Source organism: Idiotropiscis lumnitzeri, chromosome 11, assembly GCF_059441095.1.
Source record: "Idiotropiscis lumnitzeri isolate Australia: NSW breed Sydney's pygmy pipehorse chromosome 11, RoL_Ilum_1.0, whole genome shotgun sequence".
Taxonomy (NCBI): domain Eukaryota; kingdom Metazoa; phylum Chordata; class Actinopteri; order Syngnathiformes; family Syngnathidae; genus Idiotropiscis; species Idiotropiscis lumnitzeri.
The window spans coordinates 19,360,143-19,386,845 of record NC_142401.1 but is presented as its reverse complement, the minus strand read 5'-3'; the positions used below and the strand labels follow the sequence as shown (position 1 = coordinate 19,386,845).

Here is a 26,703-nt window from a genome sequence, read left to right as displayed (position 1 = left end):
GCATGGCTACGTATATATATTCACAGATTTTTTTTTTTACAGATCCTGACAGTCAAAATCAAAACTTAGGGCTGCTTTGTGAAAAAAAAATCAGATTTGTAATTTTATTTAAATTTTACCCATCCATTTTCTGAATTGCTTATTATCAATATTAATTAACTTTTCATCTTCGTTGCCCCTTCTTCCGGCTGATGTACAAGACGTTTCTTTTTTAGCTGTGTGTGAAGCATTGTTTTTTTATAATTGTCTCCCCAGACACTTATTAAATTGCATGTTGTTTTGCTGTTAAAAGTAGAATGCACTCCACTTTAACGCGGCTTCAGCGAGACCCCTCCAAAAATCTCATTCAGCACTTGATTGCGGTCTTTCACGAAAACGTTAGGATAGCATAGCAATTAGCATGGCTCTGTCTATCCTTCTGTAAATTATTCCTCGTATGGCCATTGTGAGAACGATAAGTTTATTTGTCGCCTTGGAGGCTATGATAACTGACTCCTGAGCGAAGTCGCAACATCTTTAGCAGGCAGCAGTAGCCAGCCAAAGCTCGTCGCCAAACCTACTAGAGCTAACTGCCGCGGTGTCTCGCCTGCCTACTACCTAGCTGCAATTGACATGAACTTTTTGATATCTGGACATTATTTTGATCAGGCCGAACTAACATCTGCTTCGGGTCCTGTGACTACTTGCGAGCTGAAATAGAGGGTTGAAATATAAAGTTTGCTTTGGGTCCTAGGTAGGCTTGATTGTGTCCAAAATTCTCCCTGTCTAATCGATATGCATATGTGAGCTGAAGGGCTCAATATTTTTGCTCACCAAGTTGTGCATGGATCACTGGTGCTTGCATGCTACAAACCAAACAAACAAATAGTCATCAGCTTGTCTGCGCTAAAGGATTTGCTATTTCTTGACCTTTTCTGTTTTCTTCATCTCTGATGGGTTTATATCCCTGTTTTGCCTCTGGGCATTGTTTGTTTGTTAGTCTGAATTGAGGCGGATATTTTACCAAACCCTTACAGACATGTCTCAGCCTGCTTTCATCATCAAAACAACAAATCCCACAATGACCAGCCAGAGGGCGATTAGCTGCCTTTTGAGCAATCAGATGTGAGGACACTGGAAAAGTGACACGGAAGGACAAAAGGGATCACTCGTATGAATAATTTCGTTTTATTAAAAGTGGGGTCTCAGCTATCATATTACACAATAAATTCCATGATTAATGTTGTGTCTGAAACAAACACTATGTCCTTGCTTTATCTATTATTCCTGTTGTGCTAATATATGAAGAAAGGCTTAAAGCATCTTGGGCTCGCAGATTTTGGGATAAACGATTAGTTAGCGAGCAATTAAAAGGCCGCTTTTCCATATGTCCCCTTTTATATTATCAAGTGGTTTGTGGCTTGTATCCTTACGTAATGTCTGTATTATTATTGTTATTGTTATTATTTATTTACTACCATTTATTTTGATTGCATTTGTTTGGATGCTTTTTCGTGTGTGTGCATCACATACCAGTGTCCAAATACTTCCAGAATGATGGTGCAAAGTCACGAGGAATAGTGCGTGCTACTGTTATCGTGAAATCTGCCTGGAAACACAAGCTAGCTGAATTCTGATTGGATACAAACTCACACCTAAAAATACAACACTAGGATATAATATGACATTGATTTGAAGAATATGATCATCATTTCTTGATGTTAGGCCAGCAGAGAAGGCCTTGAAGGCCCTGACTGCCCACAACCGCCTAATACACATTAAGTGCCTGAAGAAACCTTTCAGGAAAAATAATCATACTGTATGGCTGATTATCTGTAATAGTAAAAAATAAAAGTGGCATTAAACATTTCTGACTTGCCTCTTGTGAGGGACTCTAAGACAGTGGAAGTGTGTAATTGTATTTCAGGATAACATACTATTTTCAGTGTCTAAATGTGAGGACATTGTTAAAATGAAGCAAAACGCATCCCTACTGTATGGACTATTGAAGGGTGGCCTCTATATTTTCTTCAGTGGACATTGTGCCGTATAATTAAAATCTCCCATTGGCCTGCTCCAACTGTGCTGTTGAAATCGTCAACTTCCTCTGTGCCACTGAGAGATAGCGTATTCGGCTAGCTATCTTAAATGGAATGTGCATCCATCACAAATTTTATTTCACTGCACTCCATAGAAAAATAAACTCTAGCTTTTTGTCTCTTTTTAACTTACATATGCCCTTTTGCATAGGAACTCTAACTTGGCACTGTTGCAAGAAGTAAATCTATCTTGTTGTGGAGGGTGTCACTTGAGATGCCACTGTAAGGATGGTTTTCCTTTTTTGTGGGGTCATCATCATCTTTTTCTGAATGGATTGAAGTCTCCCGGTCAAAAAGTGACTGCAGATGTGGACGGACAGTGAAGTGCAGGCTGAGTTCTTGGATCGATTTTCCGGTGATGAGTGTGTAGGAATCTGGCAACAGCAGTCAGAAATGAGAACATTTATTTTAAAGTAGCTACACATTTTGGCAAGCTTCTGTTACATGCTATCATTGACACAAATGAACAACCTAAAACAGGTAATAAAAAGAAAGCCAAGACACATGAGGGTGGTTTGTGCTGAATATCAAAGGATGTTTTTGAACACTGTGCTGCTTACAGGCCCAAATGTTAAAAAACAGCATGGCAGAGGTGCCCATTCGCCTCATAGAAGAATCTGGTGGCAGTGACAGCTAACACTCAACCAAGTTTTCTCGTTTTCTTGTACAAGAGGACCACAGGAATTCTCTTGGATTCCTCTGATAGTCCAACAAAGTGTGTGATTGCGCTCCTGCCGAATTTGGCTTCAGGAAAACAGGTGACACAGAACCGTTTCTAGAGCAATCCTCTGGTGAGAGACAAATATGACTTGTTGGTCGCAGTCTCAAGTCTCTCTCCACTGATCCCAAATCCCTCTCTCTTTTTTAAGACACCCAACAGGTGCTTGCTGCCTAAGATTACACAATATAGCTTGCACACCCCCATGAGTCTAAAGAAGGTATTGTGATTAAAGATAAAGATAAAGATAAAGATAAAGATAAAGATGTCCTTTATTAGTCCCACAATGGGGAAATTTGAAGTGTTACAGCAGCAAAGATATAGATATTAGTATTGTGTTTGTGGAATATGATTTAAGAAGAAAAATCCACCCATTTAAATCCATCTCAGGGACCTGCCATTTTGCCTTGTCTTGCCACTTACTGTCAACTGAAAGTGACATCACACTGCCCGAGGGTTTACTTTGCGAAGGTTGTTTGCAGGTTGAGCCCTTGGGCACCGTGATGCCATTTTATTCAACAGTCAGTCGCAGAACAAGGAAAAATGGAAGCCTGCTATTTGTCAGCCATAAATGACAATTTTCATCATCTTTGTTTCACGGTGTCACACAGCCGTCATCGTTGGACTTAGCTGCAATCACTAATTAACAAAATACACTGGTTTACCTGTGTTGAATAACGTTTCAGGGCCTGCGGTTAGTTGCTGAATATGTATGATTCCACAATCATAAGTAGTTATTTTAAACGTTAGTTTTAGTAAACTATTTCATATTAAAGGCCAATTTTACTTTAAAATATATTTTTGAGGGAATATACAATGGTTCCTTGAGATATGAGTTTTCATTCGTTCCGTGACCAAGCTCGTAACTTATCATATCTCAAAGCATCTTCCCCCTTAGTTTGCATTTTGTTTCTTTCAGGTCTTTGTCATGTTCACCTTCCTTGTCATTAGTGTTTCCCTTGTCAAAATTGCGAAATCAAAATGTCAATTCTCAAAATTGAGGTTTCTTTTTATAGTAAGAATAAGCTTATATTTACTGGAACTCTAAAAGCATATGGAGGTGGTCAGATATAAAATATCTCACGTCAGTAAAATCAGTAATACTGCTGGACTCATTGAATGTCCATTTTCATCAAACTTGTCACCCGAGTGAACATGAGCAGTTTAGGATATGGATGACTGAAAGGCTGGATGAAATTGCAATGATGTGTTTTAAAAATAAAGAACAAGAAAATGAGCAAAGTGACTGTCTTCATCAAGCCCATGCTGCACATTTTCTTAATCTGCAACTGCCACCTTGAATGAATATGTCCCAAATCTATGTACCATTTGAAACAGAGTGCCTAATTAGATGTTGGTTATTATAATCCTCATCATAAACCGCTGACAGAGTTCTTTTGGCATAGACTCACACATTTATTGCAGTGACTACGTAAGCTCCCAAATATAATACTGCAAATAACTACGTTTATTAATGGCTGCATTTGACGATTGGTCTCAAGGAGCAATTCTACATTTAGAGACTCAAAATTGGCTTCAACTCTCCCTCACCCATCGCCTCCTCCATGCATTGATGGCAAGAATTTTGGCCTTGTTTTTTGGGGGTTTAATTTATTTTGCTCATTCTTTTTATGCATTGATTGCAGGTATAGAAAGCGGAAATGTATTACCTCAGAGTGCACGGAAGATAGGTAGAGAGCTGCTCAGCAAAAGGTTTTTGTACTGAAACACATTTTCACATTGAATTAGCAAGAGCAAGGCAGCCTCTGAACAAATTTGGCCCCTAAAAGCAAAATTTTATTTGAAGACTGAACCGTTGCCCACCACACCTCTCCCATCCCAAATGTATCATAGGTACAAAATACCATACCACAATATGTCATTTGACGACCTTTTTATAATAGTAATGACATTGAGTCTTAATTAGAAGTTTGCTGGGTCACATATGTTGGAGTTTAGAACTGTTTACTTGGATTTCCACCATCCTCCCCCAAATATGGCACTTTCTTACAAAAGCCATAGGTGTGTGCACGTGTGTGTTAAGTATTTCTTGCTCCAACGTCTGCAGACTGCCAGAAGACAATCAAATGTTTTTTCAACCTTTTTCGCTTCTGGTAAACTGCCTTCATTTTGGAAACCCTGCCTCCAAGTGAAGCTCTGGATTACCTCTTGGCCTTATGACAACAATTAGAGCTTCTCTGCAGCTGCTCACAGTTTCCAGGATTTGATATTCACTCACACAGTCGAAGAGGATGTGTTGGAATAAAATAAGATGGCTTTTGGTAGGGAATTGTCTTGATATGTAACAAAGTGATATACTCTTTTCAATACTTAACTACTTTTCACAATGATGTACAAAATGTTAATGCTGGGTCTGATGGTGCCTGTCACAAACTCAAAGCCCGTGGGCTGAATGTGGCCCGATACATCATTTAATGTGGCCCCTGCAAGGACTGAGTGTCTTAAAATAAGTGTAACATCGTAAACAACATTCCCACTATGAATGTTGATTGTTACCCATTAAGTGACGACATCCTGCCTCAAAACGGTCTATATATACATTAGTGTGAATTTTCCAACAAGTGCAATTGAGAAATGCAAATGATTAGATCCCATAATGTCACGGAAGAGTGAAATTGGTGCAGACGGAAGGAGATTTCAAGTAAGATGGAAAGGTGAACCGTAATGATTGCCAACTTATGCTGCTTGAGCTATTTCAGCGCAGCGTTCAACATACTTGCGCTTCCAAGACGGTGATGTGGTGGCAGTGCGAATTCGAAAAAACCCTGATTGTTAGACGGAGTAGGAATGCCAGTGTAACAAACATATTTTAACGGGAGTATTAAAAACTTGAAAAACATACATTTATTGCTCAATGTTGCCGATCACGTGTGCAGACTACATTTTGGGATACACTTGTGTCACCACATTAGTTAACTCAGCTTATCTGAGACCTTTTGGCCACGTATGAGGATTCGTTCGCTGCAAATATCACAATAGGACACCACTTGGCTTGGCTCAGCAACACACCACACGGCCTCCGTTGCATTTCCTTTACAAGAGGTGTGGGGCAGAAAGGGGTGGGATCACATGAACGGTGCAAACTTGCGCTGCATATTGCATACCCAATGTCTTTGGGGCGATTTATTTTTTATTCATAGCTACTAATTAACCTGAAGAATATTAATACCCAACAGACAGTACTTACTTTTGCTCCTTATAGTTGATACTAACGCACGCTTTTTACCCAGCACCGCTGCTCCCAGTCAATAGGCATGAGTGCCACCCTTTGTGACAAGCATTACCATAAAATGTGGGTTATTGAGGATAGGGGCCCTCGAGGACTGGAATTGGTGATCCCTGCCCTAGATTCTATAGTAATGCTTACTTAAAAACTTAAACACCTCAATGTCGCACATGATAAAATACGTTCATAAATGCAATCATAAAAGGTAAATAAAACAAGTGAAAAACTTTAGAAAAGCAGATAGCAGTAATGCCAACTTTGGCTGAATTTCCAAGTGTTTTACATTGTCAAGAACATGACAGGATTACTGGGGTTTCATGACTCAAAACACACTTGCTCATGGCATTTTCATGACATGGTATCATTTTACCCTTATGTTTCTTACTATTCCTCCAACTTAGATTTTTATATTGTACTGTATATGATCAAAAATCCAATTCTGTACATGATAGGTGGTGTTGAAGGTGACAACTGAATGTCTTTGCAGGATCACAATTGATGTTTACATGAACAAGTATGAACACAAAAAAATATTAAAATGAATCAAAGGGGACCAGTATCAGATCGCAGTACAAAGAAGGGCGAATACATACGGAGACCGTCAGCATGGAGAAGGCAGCTTGCTGCATTGAGACAATCTGCTAGGTCTTTTTTATTATGCTTGTTGTTATAAGCTGATTGGATATATATATATATATATATATATATATATATATATATATATATATATATATATATATATATATATATATATATATATATATATATATATAGAGAGAGAGAGAGAGAGAGAGAGAGAGAGAGAGAGAGAGAGAGAGCTAAAGTAGGGAATAAAACAAAAATATGTGTGTGTTTTTGTTGAATAACCTTGTTCTGTGGCTTACTATCAACAACAAGGCAGTGATACAGTGACTGAGCTGTCTTAACGACATCTTTGTCAACTGTCACAAGTAGGGAGATTCTGGCCAAGCAGAACGACCCCGTGTTATTGTCTCTTTTTGATAGTGTCAGTTACTTGAGAGCGTGGAATCTGTCTTCTGTGCATGAGTCCTCTCAGCCATTCTCTCTTCACTCTCTGGCCAACCTTCTTTTGAGTCCTCACTTTCTTCTTTCTCGTGACTTATTCAGCATTACAGGAACCTTTATCCATCCATTATCTGAGCCAGCGTGCTGGAGCCTATCCCAGCTATCTCTGGGCAGTTGGCAGGGTACACCCTGGACTGGTTGCCAGCCAATCGCAGGGCACACAAAAACGAATAATCAATCACCCCTTGGGACAATTCAGAGTCCACTCAACCTACCACACATGTTTTCCGGAATGTGGTAGGACACCGTTGTACCTGGAGAAAGCCCATGCAGGCACAGGGGTAACTCCACACAGGAAGGCCTGAGCCGAAATGAAACTCTGCACCTTTGTACTGTGAGGCCATCGTGCTAATATGTCGTCCACCGTACAGTTGTAGCTGTAACAAAACAATTTACACTAAAACATAATGTAGAAATTATTCAAGAATGAAAACAGTGAAAGCAGTAAGTTAAAATACAAAGTAATGATACAAAAACATAGGAGAATAACTTGGACTTTTTGGTGAACAATTTAAATTCTCTAGTGCAACATTTTATTAATTAATTTAAATACCTCAAGGCGAAGCCCCTCATCAACAGTTGGAAGAATAACCTCGTTATACCCAAAGAAATCCTTGTATGACATGACAAACAAAAATGCCCAGTGATTATTTTCTTTAATGGAGCTTTTTCTCCTCTTGATTGAGATCTTCACAATATAATTTCTTTGTTTATTTGTTTTCCTTATTTCTTGATGCTGAACTTCAACTGCGCAATTTTTGTAGACAATGTGTGTCTTAATTGTTTGTTGGAAATTCTGAAATTACAGGAAAAAACATCTGCAAAACATGCTGTATATGATCAGAATTTGATGCGTTATCTTATCATGTTGGTCACTTTCTGCGAACAAGCACGATCTCCATTGTTGTCGCCATCACTTAGTTGGTTTTTCGGCAAAGTAAAAACAGCTACCGGAAGTGGCCATAACATGTCGAGGAAACAACCTCCTGGTGTGTCCTAGCCAGTGTTCACTGTAGCGACATTCCCCGACTTGGAGTGAAACTTCAGCACATTTTCAAAACATCGCATGTGGGTATGTGAGATTGTGAAGGCAAACTGTGGGCAACATTGAAGCAGTGACGAGCGTGCGGACGTCCCCGTGGGAGTATAAAGAAGCCTTATAGTGCAGAGCTGATGTTACTCAATTGTTCGCCTCCGGCCACAAACCACCTACAGTTTTCCTATTTAAACACCACATCAACAATAAAAACAGCTAAACTTGTCACTGGGATAGGTGTTTGATGTGGTCACGCATGGTTATCAGTATCTGTCTTTCTATCTATCTGTCTATCTATCTATACGTCCATCCATGTCTGTCTGTCTATGTGTGTGAGGTGTTACCTTGGATTTTTGCTGTTTGTGGGCCAACCCGGTCCCTATCCCTCAAAAATAACAGAGCTCCACTGTATACGAATATGTATATATATCGTTGTAATATTTTTTTCCTCATTAGCATTTGTTATTGGAGAAATTCAAACCTAATCAAATTATATTGCATTAATTTTGTGGTAGCTGGATTATTTTACAGACAACATTTTAAACAAGTAACAGGTCACTGTATTGGAACACATTTTACAAGTAACCCACACAATCCTGCTGGCTATGTACTATTAATTATAAAGCCTACATCAGTGTTTAATGCCAGCTTTTATGGGTGAAGTCGGGGGGTCTTAATTTGAATCCCCTGAGGGCTCAACACTTTCTTTTAATGTTCCTTCTGGAGTTAAATTACTTCACACCTCTCACTCAGTTGGATCTCTCTTTTGACCATTAAAAAAAAGGAACTAGTGCTTCTTCTCCAGAATGTCAATGTATTGGGCACTAACCATAGTCCCTTGTACAAGCACAAGCTCACTAGGACAAAAAGAAGAGAACCAGCCCCATATCATTATGTTCCCACCTCCATCTTTCACGGTTAGGATGATATTCGCCGGATCATCAGCTGTATTGGCTTTGTGCCAAGCATACTTCCAGGTCTTCAGGCTAAAAAGTTACATTTTCATTTCATTTGACCAGATTAGTCTTTCACACATCGCTAGAGTATCTTGTAAGTCACTATTCTGCTGTCCTTCTGGTATCTATTGTAAGTGTGTTTTAATTCGTGTTCTAATTACTTGCTAATTTATATAACGGCATATGGAAAGAGCTTTGTTACAGCTCCAGCTATTGTGAAATGTGCCATATAAATAAATTGTAAGCTGTGTGGTAGCATACTGCAAATGATATACCTTTGTCCCAGCAACTTGGAGAGACTTCTTAAGGTCTTCAAAAATTACAGAGGGGTTTGCTCTCGCTTCCCTGAGCAGTTTACTCTTGACTTTGATCATGATCTTGGAGGGATGCGTTATTCTTCGGAGGTTCACAGTGGTACCATGGAGCTTCCACTTCTGGACCAGTGATGCAACATTACTTTATGGCACATTGATGAACTTGCGTTGGCTGAATGTCCATCTCTAGGCATTTCTCGAATCTTCTTCTAACATCTTCTTAGACTTCATGACTGTTGTCTGCTGACAAGCATGGGGTGACTGTGGACAGGTGATTATTGGGCACAATGTATAGGGAGTAATCAAACCTATATGAGTTACAGGTGACGACATTGAGGCTTACGACACTGTGATGCAATACTTTATAGTGTGTAATCATTTTCGGCTCAAAATAACTGGTGCAATGGTGTGAATACTTTTGCAACAATGAAATACAGATGTATAGAATCCATCTAAAGTAAAGAGTGCTTCTGAACAAACAAATTGATACATTGTTTTTGTGCTTTTATTGATTAATTTGATAATCAACTAATTGTTGATCAATCAAGTCATCATTAGACCAGTGGTGTAAATGGTATTCTGAGAATTGTTTTATATTTAGATTTCATTTCAAATCGTGTTTAATTTTGTGCTAAACGTTAGTTTATCATTGGCATGCAGAACAGATTTTCCTAGTCATTTAAAGAGATGCATGGAGTTGCAAGCAAGAGTTGAGTTGTAGTGCTAGAAAAAAAAAGCAGCTGAACTGAACAGTAATGGGGCTTTCACAGCGCACTTGTTTTGTGTTCACCGCAGGGTAGGGTTCAGGGAGGATGGCTGCTTGGCTCAAGCTTGCCATATTTATCTCTGGTTGTTAAGCGACCCAACAGGATGCTCTGGTGCTTTTTGCCACTTTTTTGACGTAAAGTGGGCTGCAGCTCGTTAATATAGTTTTAAACTCTTTACAACAAAAAGCCCCGTCTTTACATTTATTAAGTAGGAGGGGAAGACGATGAGCAGCAGTAAGGAAAAGGGTTCATCCAATTATGAATGCATGTCAGGATCTCAGGGAGTTCAGGCTCCTCAGTCAGTTCCAACTATTTGGAAAGCCCTTCAAGGTAAACTTCAGGCTTCATGTTTTACATGCTTTTCTCAGTGTAGCCTCCAACACCACCAATAATTATTTATTTTTTCACTCTGAAATCACCCTGCCATCGTCTCTCCAGTTCGATGTGCTGTCCGAGGTCATGGTGGCACTGCACCTGAATTATTTTTTTCCATTCTTAGGACAGCTGTTTTTTTTTCTTTGTGATTTTTAATTATTATTTATTGATTACTTATTACTCATTTTGCATCAGTGGGGTGCGGGGCTTTGCGTTTTACCAATGACGCAAATACAAATTGTTACTGTTGCCAAGGAGATGCTCAGTTACAGTTTCCTGCCGCTGTGTGACAACAAGGTTATTTGCCTGTACGTAGAATTAGAAGTAGTGGGATCAACCTAACAGCTAAAATCATAAGAATTTAGAAAAGAAAAAAAAAAGAAATTGTAGTTGTTGCCCAACCAGACCAAAATGCAAATAAGTTGCACAAGTGCAAATTACTGTAAATACGATTTTGTTAATGAAGGAAAGAAGGCGGAGATGATCTGACAGAGAAATTAAACATAATTAAAGTCAACACGAATCACAATTTAGGAATTGGCACGGGGCACTAAGTACAGGAAAAGCTGGGCGTGTGTTTATGAAACATAATACATCTAAATTAAATTTTTCCTACTCTACTGTTCTTCATTTTACATTCCTTGGTTTAATTACTCAATGTATCTTGCTTTGTAAATACTGCTTGTTCAACATGATTTTTTTTGTTGGACTGTATTTAAAAATATGGCATCAACACAAAACATTCCTCATTTTATTAGTTTTGGTACGTTCAACCAGATCCATTTGCTGTGTATTTTCTTCTATGCTGGATACTGATATTTGCCGATGCTTTGCAGGGATACAAAACATGGTGGACTTTTTGGATGAAATCCAACATCTGCAGTCCGGTCTCATTTGCTAGATTGCGTATATAAAATATAGAAATTAACTGGGTTGGTCAACTTCAATACAGAAAGTGTGTGTGCATGTGTGTCCAAGTGTAGTAATATTATCACAGGGGAGTATAGGGCGATGTTCTCCTTTGTTGCCTAAAGTGTGTGTCAGGTTATCTCTAGCTGTCTTCTCCATTGTGTCCTGTCGTTTTGGGCGAAATAGTAATATTAACCAGGTTTAGCAGCTGTAGTGTGAACATGCAGGTGGGTCATTGTATTTTTTACAGAGCAGGTGTTATCTGCGCTCTCTGGATCCATACAGAAGAGCCAGGTGATTCAATGGTATAAGGTGACAACAGAGTCACCATCATTAGAAAGGAGGTTAGACTATAATGACTTGGATGCTAACGCCCTGCTTCCTCTGAGGAGTGCCATAGGTCATCAGGTATCTCATCATCACCATGAGACCTGTAATTTACTCTGGCCAGACAATGTCTTTGGCTTCGGCATAGCATGGACTTCTTGGTGTCACTTCAGGTCACACCCCGGTTTATACTCTAATCACACTGGAACTGAAGGTGCCCTGTACAGCACAAATGAAAGAGATTAAAATGAGCAATTGTGGTTTAAATTAAGATATATGGTTTGGTCAGCTTTCAGAGCGTGATAGCTTGTAATTGTCTGCGATGTATCAATTTACATATCAGTTCAGTTTGGAGGTTCAGAGCTTTGGTCAGTGATTCTGACACATTTGTTTCAGCATGCTAAGAATCTCTAGCTAGAATAACATTGATGCGCCCTTTATCAAGCCATCCTTTTTGGGAAGAAATGTCATCTACCATATGTGGCAAAAATCATTCTACAGGTAGTGATATCCTCAGAGAGCTTAACAAACACCAACTAATTTGACACATGTTCAACTTAAAAAAAACAATTAATTCACCTGTAAGTCTTAATCTTAAAGGATTTTGAACATCTTCACTCATTTACTCAAATTTGATGCCTGTCAAATGTGTTGCGGTGATGACTTTTCGGTTATTGTAAAGGGGAAGTCAAGTAAAAAATTAAAAACACTGTTATGCGTGTTGTATGCTGGGATCTCAGTATTGCGAATTGTGACTGACAAAGGTTCGGTTTTTCTCTATGCAGCAAATTTTGTCGTGATGGGCTTTGCTTTGCTTTCATTTATGCTTTTGACAATATGAATCTGAATAAGCCTCCAATTTCAGTAAGCAAAGTGGTGTCGGTCACAATCACTCTGATTGGCTGTTAGCGAGAAATTGCAATTCAGTGCATGAGAGACAAGTCACGTTAACGGAAAAGATAAAGGCATTATCTTGAAAATTAAGTTCCGCAAAATCAGCCCTGTGTGTGTTGCAGATGTGTTATGTGTTGGATAATTACTCATGCTTTTTCGTAAACCCGAGCATAAACGTTCACTCACGCGCTCGCGCACAATTCCTGCTTCACGCTACGCTCATGCACGCTTGTAGAAAGGTCAATACCTCTTTTTTGTGATAGACGACCTGGATGCATGTAAACGTAAACCAGTGTTTACCCTTCCCATCGAACAAGCTCCGGACTCCATTTAGCCGTAAATTAATTCCTTAATAGTTTAACATAATTGGTCCTAATGAATGTTTGAGATGGATAAAGCTCAGTTTACTGTCCAATAATGTACAAATATATAGTGCAACACCTCCTGGCCAGATATCGTACATTTAAGTTTGTGTTTATAATTTTTTTTCTATGCGTGTGTAATGGAAGAATCAGAAACGAAGTAGGATGGATAGAAAATGTGCGTGCACGGACCACAGCCCTTGCTGCCACAAACCTGTGGTGTGGGTGCACGGCAGCTTGTCCCTGGTGGCTACTGCTCTCAGTGAGCCCCTCCGCCCGGTTCATGGCAACAAGCACGGGGAGTGGCGGCAACTCTGGACATTTGCCAAGGGCTTCCCGTGGATCTAACCGGCTGCGGCGGCCATTGGCAATGGTCACCTTTTGCGGGGTCTGTGATCCAGCCCGGCGCGGTGCCTCAGCCGACGCCCAGCCTTAGAACTGAAGCTGACGCGGAGATGGAATCGACTGAGTACGTCTAATGCCAAATTGAACCAATAAGTTAACTGGAACTAAAACATTGAGTCAATACACAAATGCCAGCTAGTATTGATCTTATAGCATACGCAGCTGCATCATATACATACATACATACTGTACAAATACTCATTCAACATAATGGTTACATAGACGGCTTAGCTTGTATTCATTTTCCTTGCTTACCCTTAAAATGCAGTGCCGTTTTTGTCATATTGTTGCTGTCTTGTGAAAATTATAATTATAAAGAAAAATATTAGGTTAAAAAGTTAAGCCACGAACATGAAAATGAAAGAACAGAGAAGTTCATGTGATTTGTCTCAAAACAAATTATTAAAACACCTTTTTTTTTGTTGTTGTTTTGGTAAGAATCCAAATTAAGAATTGTTATGGACCGAAATTGAATCAAAGAACCAGAATCTCTGTACTATCTGTATATATTTGTGATAATTCTAGTGGAGTATTGCTTAGTCCTGAACAAACAGGGAGTCGTGACTCATATTAGATGTACATTTCTTTTTAAGGAGCAAATACAATATGTGGTAATTTTTTTTTTTGGATGAATGGGTGTCAGCAACCTGTTTTTCTCTTATGATTATCAATGTCATGGTCTGTGTTTGTTATTTTTGATTTAGTATTTAGTTTCATGTTTTTCCTTATTTAGTGTGTGTCTTGTGCTATCTGATTGTGTTCACCTGTGCTTGTCGTCTCACTCCCTCGTGTGATCCAATCAGCTCCCTTAAACCCATTATGTCTTGTTCAGGTGTTCCTCGTTGTCTCATTACTTTGTTTGTATTTAGTTCCCTGGTTGTTTTCACTTATTGTTGGACCATTATCATTGTTCCTGTCGCTGTCCGTGTCGTGATCATCTCAGTCTCGTTTTCTCAAGTCATTGTTTTGTTGATCCCTTTTGTACGTTGGCATTTTTTGATTTTCCCAGTGCCTTTTTTACCTTTTTATTTTTCTGTCAGGTTGTGGTGGGGGTTAAGGAGGACCCAAAGGCAGGGAAGCAAAGATTGGGTGACTTAAATATTTATATATCATATATTTAATTAAATATATAATTCAATTTAATTGAAAATAAGGGATCAACAAAGCAAGAACTTGGGAAAACGAGACTTGGATGGCGGACAGACATGAACACAAACCTTGACAATCAATATATTACATTTAAATGGTTGTTCCTGTTAGCTTTGCATGCATGATAGTGTGCAACATTGGCCACTTAGACTTAATATAAAATTTGATGAACATCATCATGTGCTTGATGCCTAAAAGTCATTGATATGTGTTAAGCAAGGAAATGCCAAAATCCAAGGCACATATGCATGATCTGCAATATGTTGTTGCCGAAGTACAAAGAGCACAGTGTTTTTTTGTTGTTGTTGTTTTCAATTTCTTATTCATGTTAATGTCTGGTGCCACTATAAGTGTATCAAATGACTCACCGACACAAAATAAATTATGCGATGTCTAACAGCACCGTTTTTGGTAGTGCAGTCCCAGAGCTATTTTATAAAAACTTAAGTGTTTGTTATTACAGAAAACTTTGTTTTTGTTGCCATTGATATACTGGCCCAAAAGTTGCACTTGGCATTTAAAATGAAGAGAAAGCTGAAGAACCAAGGGTGGTATCTTAATTTTTTTCATGGCTATACAATGAATTGATTCTGCAATTTTTTGGTGCAAGCTTTTTACTATTGATAGTCTTGCCTGCTTTTATTATGTAAATATATTGCTGCACTCTTGGCCAATTCTTTCTTAAAAAAGATATATTTGTTCTTAATGGGGCTAACCTTCTTAAATTAAGAATAAATGAAAAACACATTGTTGATTCACCAACTTTAGCGAGCAATTTGTTTTCCTGTTTCTTGCCCTGTCTGAATATCATTTTCTTTCCAGTCCTAAAATAAAACACTAACCCAGCATTATTTACTGACAAGTATGCAGTTCTACAAGCGCACACTCCCCTTCCATTCAAAAGTATGATAGTGTTGCTTCTGCTGAATTGAAATCCCCCTCCATTTTCCTCATGAACTCTCTACTAACCACCACAAACTGTGTCATAACATGGCCTCCGGGCTCCACATTCGATCATTTACTGTGCCCAGTCTGGCGCTATGTCATTTTTCTCATTTTGCTTCTCCTCTTCTGTGCCTGTGCACGTGTGACCGGCCAGTCACACCGCTATTGCTCCGTTTTGACTCCCCTGTAGTTGCCTAAGTGATTTGTAGTAATCATTGCATTGGATTGCATTCATCTACTGTATGTGAGCGCTATCGTCCACTGCAAAGTTCAACTTACAAAGACATTCTGTGGCGTTTACTTGGTTCCTTTGTCAGTGTTCGAGAAGAGGTGAGAGTCGAGGCAGGACAATTCATGTTTGCTTCAGCACAAAACAGTCCTGGAACTTTTCTGACGCACCTCGTGTACAAACACTATCGTGTGTGGCACACCACATTCACGCAGCGTGAGCAAAGAAATGCCACAGCTCTGCAGGAAGATAAATGGGAGGGTAATTGAGTGAGACAATACAAATAATTTGTGGCTGTAGAAGAACATCATGATTGATGCTGCTGGGGTTCCCTGATGCAATAGCTTCACGTTTGCAGAGCTGAGGGTGGTTTGCGAAACGAGTCGAAGGGTCAAATGAAGAAGAAGAGGAGTAGAGAGTGTGCAAGGATGAAGAGGAGAGCTGAGATGAGAGGGGGGGAGTTGGCCTATAGGGGGCTCGCAGCTCGAGCTGAATTGCTCTTTCCTCTCCCTGCCTAGTGTTGATTAACCCTGTCATACATTATGCATCCTGCGCTGGAAGTGAAAATGACTTTCGAAATAGGACGACGTGTAAAACCACGGGAGCTGAGCTCTGTCATTCAAATTGATCTCCATCATCGTCTTTTTTTTCTCCCAAGTAATTCTGAAATTGTTTTTTTTTTCTTTTCTTTTCTTTTACACGAACGGCTTTCGATGAATAACATCACACTTCCCTTTCTGCATTCTATTATTCCATCTATTCTATCTTGAGAATTACGCTGTGGGAGTATAGGCAGAGTTGATCTTTTTTTTCAGCAGTGTGTGAACAAAACAGCAGTGACCAAATTAAAGCATTATGCTATTTCTATGATTTTCTTTCTCACTTGCGTTGCCATGGGGGAAAAATGTCCCCACAACTCTGTTAATGAAAGTACAACCCATCGTGGTCACATACTTGAATGTGATCATTTCTGTCTGCTTCTGTGACACTTCCGAGGGCATGACCCTGGTTTGCATTACTTACCAAATAGAATCGCATACCGCAAATACTGATAAAGGGTTTTTAAAAGTCAGTTTTATACGAGAGGACAACCAGTTGCATGTCTTTCTTTACAAAGTAGCATGACCACATACAGTACTCGTCTGTTGATCAAGGGTCTGTTTTTATTTTTTTAGATTGTCATGTGTACGTCAAATTTAAGACAAGTCAAAGGGATGCTTCTTGCTATTTCTGTGACACTTTTGAAGGCCAATCGCAACAGCCTACTCCATCCCCTTTTTGTGTTCTCAATACATCAGATAAATCCACCTCCTCTCTGTGATCTTTTCTACCTCATACCTACTTAATCTCCAATCCCGCCCCGCACGTATAGTTATTCTCTTGCGTGGACTTGCAGGAGAGAGAATGTGCGTTTGATTCAGGATTTAAAATCAGCCCGTGTGCTTATTCGTGCCACATATTCACATGAGACCGGCTTAAACTAGAAGGCTAGGTGCTTAAGTTTTAGATACCGTCTTTAAAGCCGCAGGGCGTCGTCATCTGCTCTCACATCTGAAAATTCCCGTTGGTCCATTGGACACCATAGCCCTGAATTATTAATGTCTCCTTCCCTCCACAACAGTGCAGTGCTGATCAGTGCTGCTAATATAAGCGTGGTTCTTGAAATAACATGTGACAGCCAACAAGCGCGAGATGTCACATTAACTTGCCACTAACACTGCTGGTGTGAGGCTTCATCAGGTTCAGCTCAGTCTCAGCAGTGTCAAGTCTCTGAGGATATGGAAGCATTTAATGACTAAACACAAGTCCCGCCCCCCTACCGTCTAAAACAGATCGTATTCATTTTCAATGTATTGTAATTACATTTCTTGTGACTGCCTTGATTAAAATTATTTCAATATTCAAGTTCTGGACACAAGAACGGCCCTAAACTCACATTTTTATGTGCATGTGTATCTTTTAATGTGGATATTTTACAGGGACCGCCAATGACAATCCCACAAAATGCACTCAGTAGTATCTCTTTGAAAATCTGAACAAAACTTTTATGTCTGAATGTCAAGCCTAAAATGAGCCCTATTTGGAACCAGGCATGCTAGATTGATGGATGAAGGATGAATTATGACCATTTTTATTTTGAGGGGGGGCGGGGGGTAGGAGCGTAGCCGAAAAGTAAGACCAATGTGAGGATTCACCATGGCGACTGTTGATGAAACATATTAAAACGCCTTCAAACTGCACTATTATCCACAATGCCTCATTTCTTTTCCCTTTTATTATTGTTGTTAAAAATATTATTGATATCATTGCGAGAAAAAGTGATTTGCATTTCTGTCATGATCCTAAAACGGAAGGAGTACCCATAAGATGTTTGTCAAAGCATTCATGAATTCATTGATTCTTGTCACATCCCTGTAAATCATTCAAAGCCGTTTAATGTTGCAGTCCTCTGAGGATGTGGGCCTTTGGCTGTCTTTATTGGTCACATAAATGTCATTATATTTGTCCCTTGAGTGTCCTCCCTCAAACCTGGGCAGCTTTTAATTGGTGTAGTAACGGACTCAGTCGCCTTAGGGAGAACTTCATGGATTTCTTTTTTCTTTTTTTTTCATTTGCAACCTACTTTTTGTTTTGGTCATTGCAATATTTCATCTGCATATTTATTGCGTAAACATGAAATGCCTTTTTGTAGTCTTATATTCTAGATTTTTTCAATATTGTTCAGGTATATGAAGCGTTTTATCAAAAGGGTTTGTTTATATTTAAATGTATAAAAAGAACCTACTGATAATTAGGTAGATTAGTGTATACAAACAGAACAACATGTTATGTTGGACTTTATGTAAGAAAAAGAAGAGAACTATGTTGTTCTGATATCAATGTTGCTTTTTTACCTTTTGGAACTGGCAACTGGGTTTTAAAATATAATCCAATAAAATCAATATTTGGAGTTCCCTCTAATTACTTGGTTTATTTACAGAAAAGCCTTTGTTACTCATAATAATATAATACTATTAAAATAGTATGTCAAAATTGCCTTCATCATAGAAAATTGTATTTTCCAAAAACAAAATATGACGGTATATCAGTTCAACCTCAAAAACATATTGTTACACCCCTAGTAAATATTGTTAGAGAAATATATAGCCCTTCTGTAGCCCAAATTATTCGACTCATGCTGCATCAAGGGCCTTGTCATTTTACCATGAAAAAAGTAAAGACTAATTACTAACTCCACTTTGCACTTGATAATTCACTCTGCGCTTAGTATTTCTGAATACCCACTTCATATTGCTTAAGCTGAGAACGAACCTCGCCCTTCCCTCCTTGGGAAAAAAAAGAGGTAAATAATTATATGATTAGATTCAAGGAGGGACTTGTTAAGAGTGTGGTCACACACAGCAGCAGCAGAGCTTTTCCCCCTGACAGCTTTATCAATATTCTCTCTCATCAAAACGCTCGGTCAGAGAACGTCGCGAAAAGGTTACTGCTTCTCGGCTAACTGCCTCATTAAAAAGTTTGGAGGGGTATGGGGGCTGCCAAATGGAGCCCGGAAGGGGTCTGCAGTTGACAGAATGGGGAGTCCCCGTGGTAGGAGCCTCAGGAGAACAACTCTCATTGGAAACTCTGAACCAAGTCACTGACCTTGTATATTTACACCCCTATAAGACACGAACAAGAGGGAATACTGTGCTACCTCTCCGTCACCTTTGCTTATCTACATTCATTGCTGTCTTTTTCTCTTATCATCCCTTTATTGTGATGTGTGACACTGACTGAAGCAGAAACGTGATGTCCAGTAAATTTAGTGACTTAATTACTAGTGTGACTTTTGAGCTCATTGAGGTGATAAGAATAGAATCAAAGAATGTTCAGTGAAACACCAAGACCTGTCCTCTCTCTTAATCTCTCTCTCACTCTCTCTCTCTCTTTCTCCCCTGTCTTTATTATGCTAATGTATTTTAGTGAACGATTGAAACAAACACTATTTTTAACTCTGAAAAATGCATTTAATTGCATTTCACTTCTAAACTGTAGAAATAAATATCCCTGACCAAAAGATAATATGTCCTCTTAGGACATTTTTTCAGAACAGGATTGGCTCTAAATTGTTTCCACGTGGTAATTGAAAAGTTATACCAAATACCTCTATCTCTTGCATGTTTTCTTAGCCTTTATCTTCTGCCGCAAATAGTGACCTTCAGTCTAGAGCAAACGACTATGCAAGTGTATTTGTTTTGGTCCCGCAGCCAGCCCATTGATTGGACTGGCTCACACTCACAGCTCCAGTTGCTACTGTGCTGGATAATACGACGTTATTTACACACAAATTGACTTGCAAAGTAGAATGCACTGGACTGTCGGTCACTATTCGTGACAAAAGATATAAGGGTGAAAAACATGCTAGAGATATAGACCTGGTAAAACGTTTCAATTTCCATGTAGTAATCATTTAGTCTGTACAGTCTGAACAAAAATGCCCTAAAATACTAAAATGGTACACTAAAATAATAAAATGTCATTTTAGGACAAATAATTGTTATTTGTTATTTTGATTAATTATAAAGCCCCTGTAATTTATATATATATATATATATATATATATATATATATATATATATATATATATATATATATATTATTTTTTTAAGTGCCCTGTAAATAGTTAATTTGAGCTGAGTATTACTTTGTTCATGTTTCAACATACCAATGAGCTTGAGGATACTGAGACAGAGTCACAAACAGGTTGATCACCCGTATCACCTATAACAAGTACATTAAAAGAGCTCCCCACCAAGAAGAAATTTGGCAATCAGGCAATCCCCCACTCGGTAGGGTCAGACAATTTTACCCCCCAAAAGTACAAAGTTACAGATAATTGTGAAATTGCGCTCATATTTTTAGTCCTCTGTGTAATTAGATAGACATTTTCTATCTAGCTACCTAGATAGATAGATAGATAGATAAAATATATTGTCTGGTCCTTTAGAGAACTATTTGCAGTTTGACAAATAGTGAACAGAGGCTGAGTGTTTTTGTCTCATTATGTTCGTTGGCCACCCAGTTGAAATTTACAGTAAAAGCCAGCATAAAACAACGAGAATTCCGCATTGTTTATGTCACCATAATACAACCAATCACCATTTGTCTTCGAAAGGTATGCTATCTTAATGCTCCCACATAATGAAATATGCCATAGATGGTCTAGTGAAAAAAAACAGCTGTCCTAGCTCTCTTATGTGCATGAACTGATGAAGTGTGCTCAGATGATTATTTTGTATTTGTACTTGTATTTTTCTTCTTACAGCGTCTTTGAGTGTCCTGAAAGGTGCTTCCCAATAAAATGTGTTATTATTATAAACATTCAAGACAAACAGAGTTAAACGTATTGTTGTAAAACCCCATTTATAATGGCAATGATAAAACCGTGTGGAATGTGGAATAACAGAAAATAACAGCAAGCAGAACAGATTGAAGTTAGTACAAGAGAGACTGAGTGAAAAATAAAGAACGAAGAATTGCAAGTTAACGGACAGCTTGCTTCCCCTCTCTCCTCGCCTTTGCTGGCTGAGTGTCGAACAGATGGAGGATGACAGTGGATGCTTAATGAGGTTTCAGGCACACAGGCGCACAGACCTGCGTCGCCAGAAAAAGATTCACATGGGTAACTATTCCTCAACACTTGGAGAGTCTGTCCCACTGAGATAGACACGTTTGTCTCTAAGCTTCTTCGAAGAGAGTTTTTTTTTTTCACTCCCAAGTATTAATTTTTCCCCAAAAACATCATCAATGACAGTTGAGCGTTTCATTTTAGTTATTTCGCTGTCTTAACATAACATTCTGCCTGTGTGACGAGCCACTTAAAAAAAAGGCACATTTTATGCTACATTTGTGGGTATATATATATATATATATATATATTATATGTTCATTTAATATGCAGTAACATTTCAAGAGTCAACATGTTAATTTTCCAAAACACTTTCAAAAGCAATTCATAAACTTAACTCATTTAGTGACAAGCTTGGCAATGCATGTTGCTCACAATTTGTATGAACTGGATGGAAACTTGCACCCTGGAGTCTTTCTGATTTATTTTGGGATGATTAACCCACTCGCACTGTTAACCGCTGAATTTTGGAGTGTTCTGAGTCATTGTTTTATTTTGATTGTGCATGGTGGTGTTTAACTGTCGAGAGGATAGATCACATTTATTATGCGAACCGATGCACAATAACTTTGACTCTTAAAATGACAGTAACCAGACCAATGTTAGTGGATTTGAGGAGGCTTTCAAAATTGTATCATTTTGCCAATATCAGATCAATACAAGTTATGTCACCCCCCAATATTGGTCCGATAGTTATCATGCATCCCTGATTATTCGTCTCTGCTGCGTATCACTGCATTAACAAGCGCTCGTTGGGCTTTGACATGGTGGCTTATTTCCAATTGTTTTTTTCTTAAAAACTGGCTAGAGGAGCGATCACATTCATGATGCACCACGTCAAGGGTGCGTGCCCAGGCATGAGTTTGTGTAGGAGAAAATCCTCTGCCTTTTCATTGGCTTCTTGCAGGTGACCGTGTGTTCAATGGAAGTTTGCTCCCCCTGTTTAGGACGCCACTTCAGAAAATAGAATTTTAAACGTTAAGCAAGCTATTGCGCGGGCTTTTTCCGCGTAGTTACCCCGAATTTGTGATTCAAGATCAAATTATTAAAACAATGAATTTGTCAGTATGTTATAATGTCGGCAACATGGTGGAATATTAATTTTTATGATCTCCTTAAGATCCTATCTCACTGAGTGACAATATCAGAGTTCAAATCTCTGTTGGAGATTATATCTCTGTGGAGTTTGCTTATTCACTCTGACCTTGTGTGGGCTTTTCTGGCTATTCTGGTTAACTCCCACACCCCCAAAACATGCATGTTTAGGTTACTGGTATCCGCAAAGTCTCAATAGGGTTGTCACAATACCGGAATTTCAGGACTTGAAACCAAACTAGTACATTTCCATGATTCTCGGTACTCTATTCGATACCACAACTGAAAAATAAAAGCATGTGCTTCTAAAATCATTAGGCTACTTTATTAAATAATAATAAGAACAGGTCTAATAATAACAAAAACAACTATAACTACTGACATATAGGTACTGTTTTTAGGCTATGGCTTTAGGACCTGTGTTGTCCCTGGCCTGGCTCCTCCCACCACCACAACACAAGAAATCAAGCAGTTTAGTGCATTTGGCCCTATCCTCAATCCTTTTTCTTTTTTCTTTTTGCCCTCCTTTTATCTCCGCTACACATCTCCTTTTCTGGTAGTTTATGTCTTTTAAACATCTTTGAAATTGCTCGCTGCATTGCTTTTTTTTTTTTTTTCCAGAAAAATAACGTTTGCCGTCTGAGCGGCTGAGCCAATTGCATTCAATAGTCGCATGGATCAGTTCAAATTGAGGGTTGCTCATATCCCGCCAACAGAATGCAGTGACCAAGTGTGACGTTACAATCCGTGTTCACTGCGAGGGTGAAATGCGGCAACATTACATTTAAGAATATAAATTCAGATAAATTGTATTGTATTTAAAAAAAAAAAAAGAAGTGACCACAAGAGGGCCCATTGGTTTACAAAACCCACTAACCCTAGGTCATCTACGCCACTGCTTTACCGTGTTGAAACAAGCCAGCCAGCTACAAGCATTGTTATTAAATCAATCACTAGAACACCAGCTGAAAAACATATCCAGACATATGCATACACATTACATGTGCCTTCCTGCCATTTGCCCGGAATAATTTAGTACTGTTTACTTTGTACATTGACCATCTAGGACTTGATGTTACTGCACTTATTGCACCTGTACTTTTTTTGAATATATATATTATTTTAATTTAATTTGTTATTTCATTTTTTATCTTTGAAACACAAAAACCAAAATTTTGACAGTCAAAGCTTTCTATTCTATTCTGTCTGTCAAAAATGATTGGTAGAAATCGTGTGCTCTGTTGCGGAATCACTTGACTCTGGAGTCTTTTGTACAGAACATTGTTAAGAACAAATGTCCGCGCTCAATGGTGCCAAGACTGTTTTTGCTGCATCTTCAGCTTTATTTCCCACATAATGACTGTCCCAGCATGCAAACCTCCTCTCTGTGTGACATCCATAATTAGCTGAAGTGTGGCTGCTGTGTGTGCAGAGAAAATGAGGCATCACCTTTGGGTTAAACATTGTTCACCTCCTGCAAGAATGTCACAGGGTCGCCGGGAGAGGTGACTGACTTTGTTCCACTCGCTTCTCCCTTTTGACCTGACCTCTTCGACATTATCATATGTCATACGGAACAGATGAGCGTGTTGCTTGTGAGAATATATTGAATCTAAAAGGAAGATTTTCAATGCGTGAGGGAGGATGGGCGATGGGCCAAACGGGCCATATTTGCACTCTTTCCAATTTCAATGCATGCTTAAACAGTATATGTGTAGAATGTACAAAGCCACTGCAGCACTATTAAATGCCCTATTAAATTGACTTGAGTCAAATATTTCAACGTGAGTGTTGCGGGTAACTCGTTCCAGTAAAATATGACATTTTCGCAATAACCAAGTAGGATAACGCGTTGCTAAGATTTTGGGGGGAATATTATTACCGTTACTGTTTCTGGTAAGGTTTTACAAATTGGGGGATCTTAATACAAATTCAATCAAATATTATCAAGGAAATTGCAGCTTACCTCCTCACTTAACTGGGCAAGCTATGAAGTGAAACGATCGTCACAATCAGAGTTTCCTTTCTCCCTGCGAATGTAACGCAGCAAAGTTGGACGGATTGTCTGTTAGAACTCTCTTGCAGCGTTTCATTTGTATTTACACAATGATCAGCCTCGTCAATGGGTGAGAAGTTGTTGTTTGGGTCACCCATCACAGTCATGATTTCATAAAGTAAAATGCAAGACATTTACTCAAAATACAAGCAGGATTAAACCCAAGTAAAAAGTCGCAAATAAATTCTGTATAATTGGCTCATTATGATTTTTAGATGAGATTTTAATTAATTTTGTGCCATTTATTGCAGTATGTAAAATAGTGGTCATTCCTATTGGCTGTTCGCAATCAAAATGCAAATCGTCCGCCTCAAAGTCCAAGACATGCGGTGGTCGATGACATCGCGCTACGACACTTCCAATCGGACAAACTCCGCCCACGACCTCTGCACTGTGAGGCCATCGTGTTAACCAGTCGGCCACCGGGCCGCCCCAGCAGTAACACATGTCAACAGATTATATAACCGTACTCACAGTCATATATTCTTCATCTTCTTGAAAGAACGACAAATATTTGTGCCATACTAATAAAGATGAGAGGAATTGAGACATCTCAATGAACGTGTCTCTCTAATGTCAAACTCGGACTGCAGCAATGTAGCGCGATTTAGACCCAACAAGTGGCTGATTTTTATTTACTTTTTTGGTGAGAAGTGTCATTTGCTCATATGTGACATAATCAAAGACTGACAATCTGCCATATAGACTGCATCACAACCACAATACAGAATGCCTGTTGTGTCAGAATATTATTTGTTTATGACCTTCGTGGCCCCACAATTTGTCCCGTGACATTGACCCAGTTGTAGGAGTTCTTGTGTCCCACAGTCCTGCATGCCGACAAACTGTTTCCCTGCTGCACGTACTCTTTTGTTTTTGTCCCACCTCTCTGAAAACCTGTGCCGTCGGACTGTGTCCTTGGTTGCAGCACACAATGATCAGGCAGGCTCTTTTTAGTGTTGGCTAGTGTTCTCAATCGCTCGGTGAAAGACATAGATTGAAGTCATAACACCATGTCTGGTAATCAAAGATAGTGTCCATCATGAACGATAAAAAAAATTGTGTAGTCTGAGCTTGGCACTATATAGCACTCGGGTTATTTAATAGATCCAATAAGTGCAAAAAAATGCTTATATTTAATTACATCATTCCTGTGTTCTGAAAATTATTTTGTTATTTTTAAATTTTTATATATAGTTTTTTTTGTAGAAGGCTGTAACAGATTAATTTCAATTTAATGGATTTCATACATGTTTTGCTTTATGAGCATGATCATGGAACGCATTAACTCATATCCCAAGACAATATTATAATACTAAATTGCTAAATCCGAATTAAGATTGACAATAATTTGTGGGTCACATGGAAGGTGCGTGCAGCCTACCCCAGATGACTGAGAGCGGACCAATTGTGACAAATATTTTGAAATAGTCACCGCATAGAATTATGCACTGTTATACAAATACTTATTATTTTACATTATAAGAGCATCTATAAAATTCAAATAACCTCCCCATTAACCTATTATGAAAACAAACCAACACTTTACAAAAGAAAATAAGGCTTAGTTTTTATTGTATATCCCTGCTGTGTGGACATTTTCATGGCTATTCTATGTATACATACGTATTTCTATCATTTAGTTTCCCCTCTGGGACCCGAGAGGCAAGAAATAATCTAAGCTTCTTATTAAGTCTTAAATTAAAAAAATAGCTGGCTAGACTGTCAGGGATGGAGGTGACTTATGAAAGTTCTTCAAAGCTCAAGGAGTGCAATTCAGCTGCTCCTTTGATCAGCAATTGCTGGAAACTTTCCCACAATTAATTGATTACTCTAGAGAGAACGGGACTTTCTTACCTCACTTTGTTTTTTTCTTGAACTCAGTTCTCCCCAAGATGATAACAAAGCACTCACTTTATAATAGAACTCCCAACCATCTTTTCCCATTGGACTTCAGAGTTGTGCTTTACTTGTAACTTTGTTGGAGTGTCATGGTCCAGATGGAGTTGCACACTGGTGGTTGTTACTGTTGGGACACGAAAGCCGACGGCTGCTGTCTCCCACGGGAGCTGCTTGCAATCTGC

The 26,703-nt window shown here is 38.8% G+C and overlaps 1 protein-coding gene across 3 annotated transcripts in view; it reads left to right on the top strand.

The window, feature by feature from the left end:
• The window catches only part of fhit (fragile histidine triad diadenosine triphosphatase), a 200,658-nt gene that overhangs the window by 41,399 nt on the left and 132,556 nt on the right, over nucleotides 1-26,703 (top strand). The gene's annotated exons all lie outside the window — the stretch shown is intronic.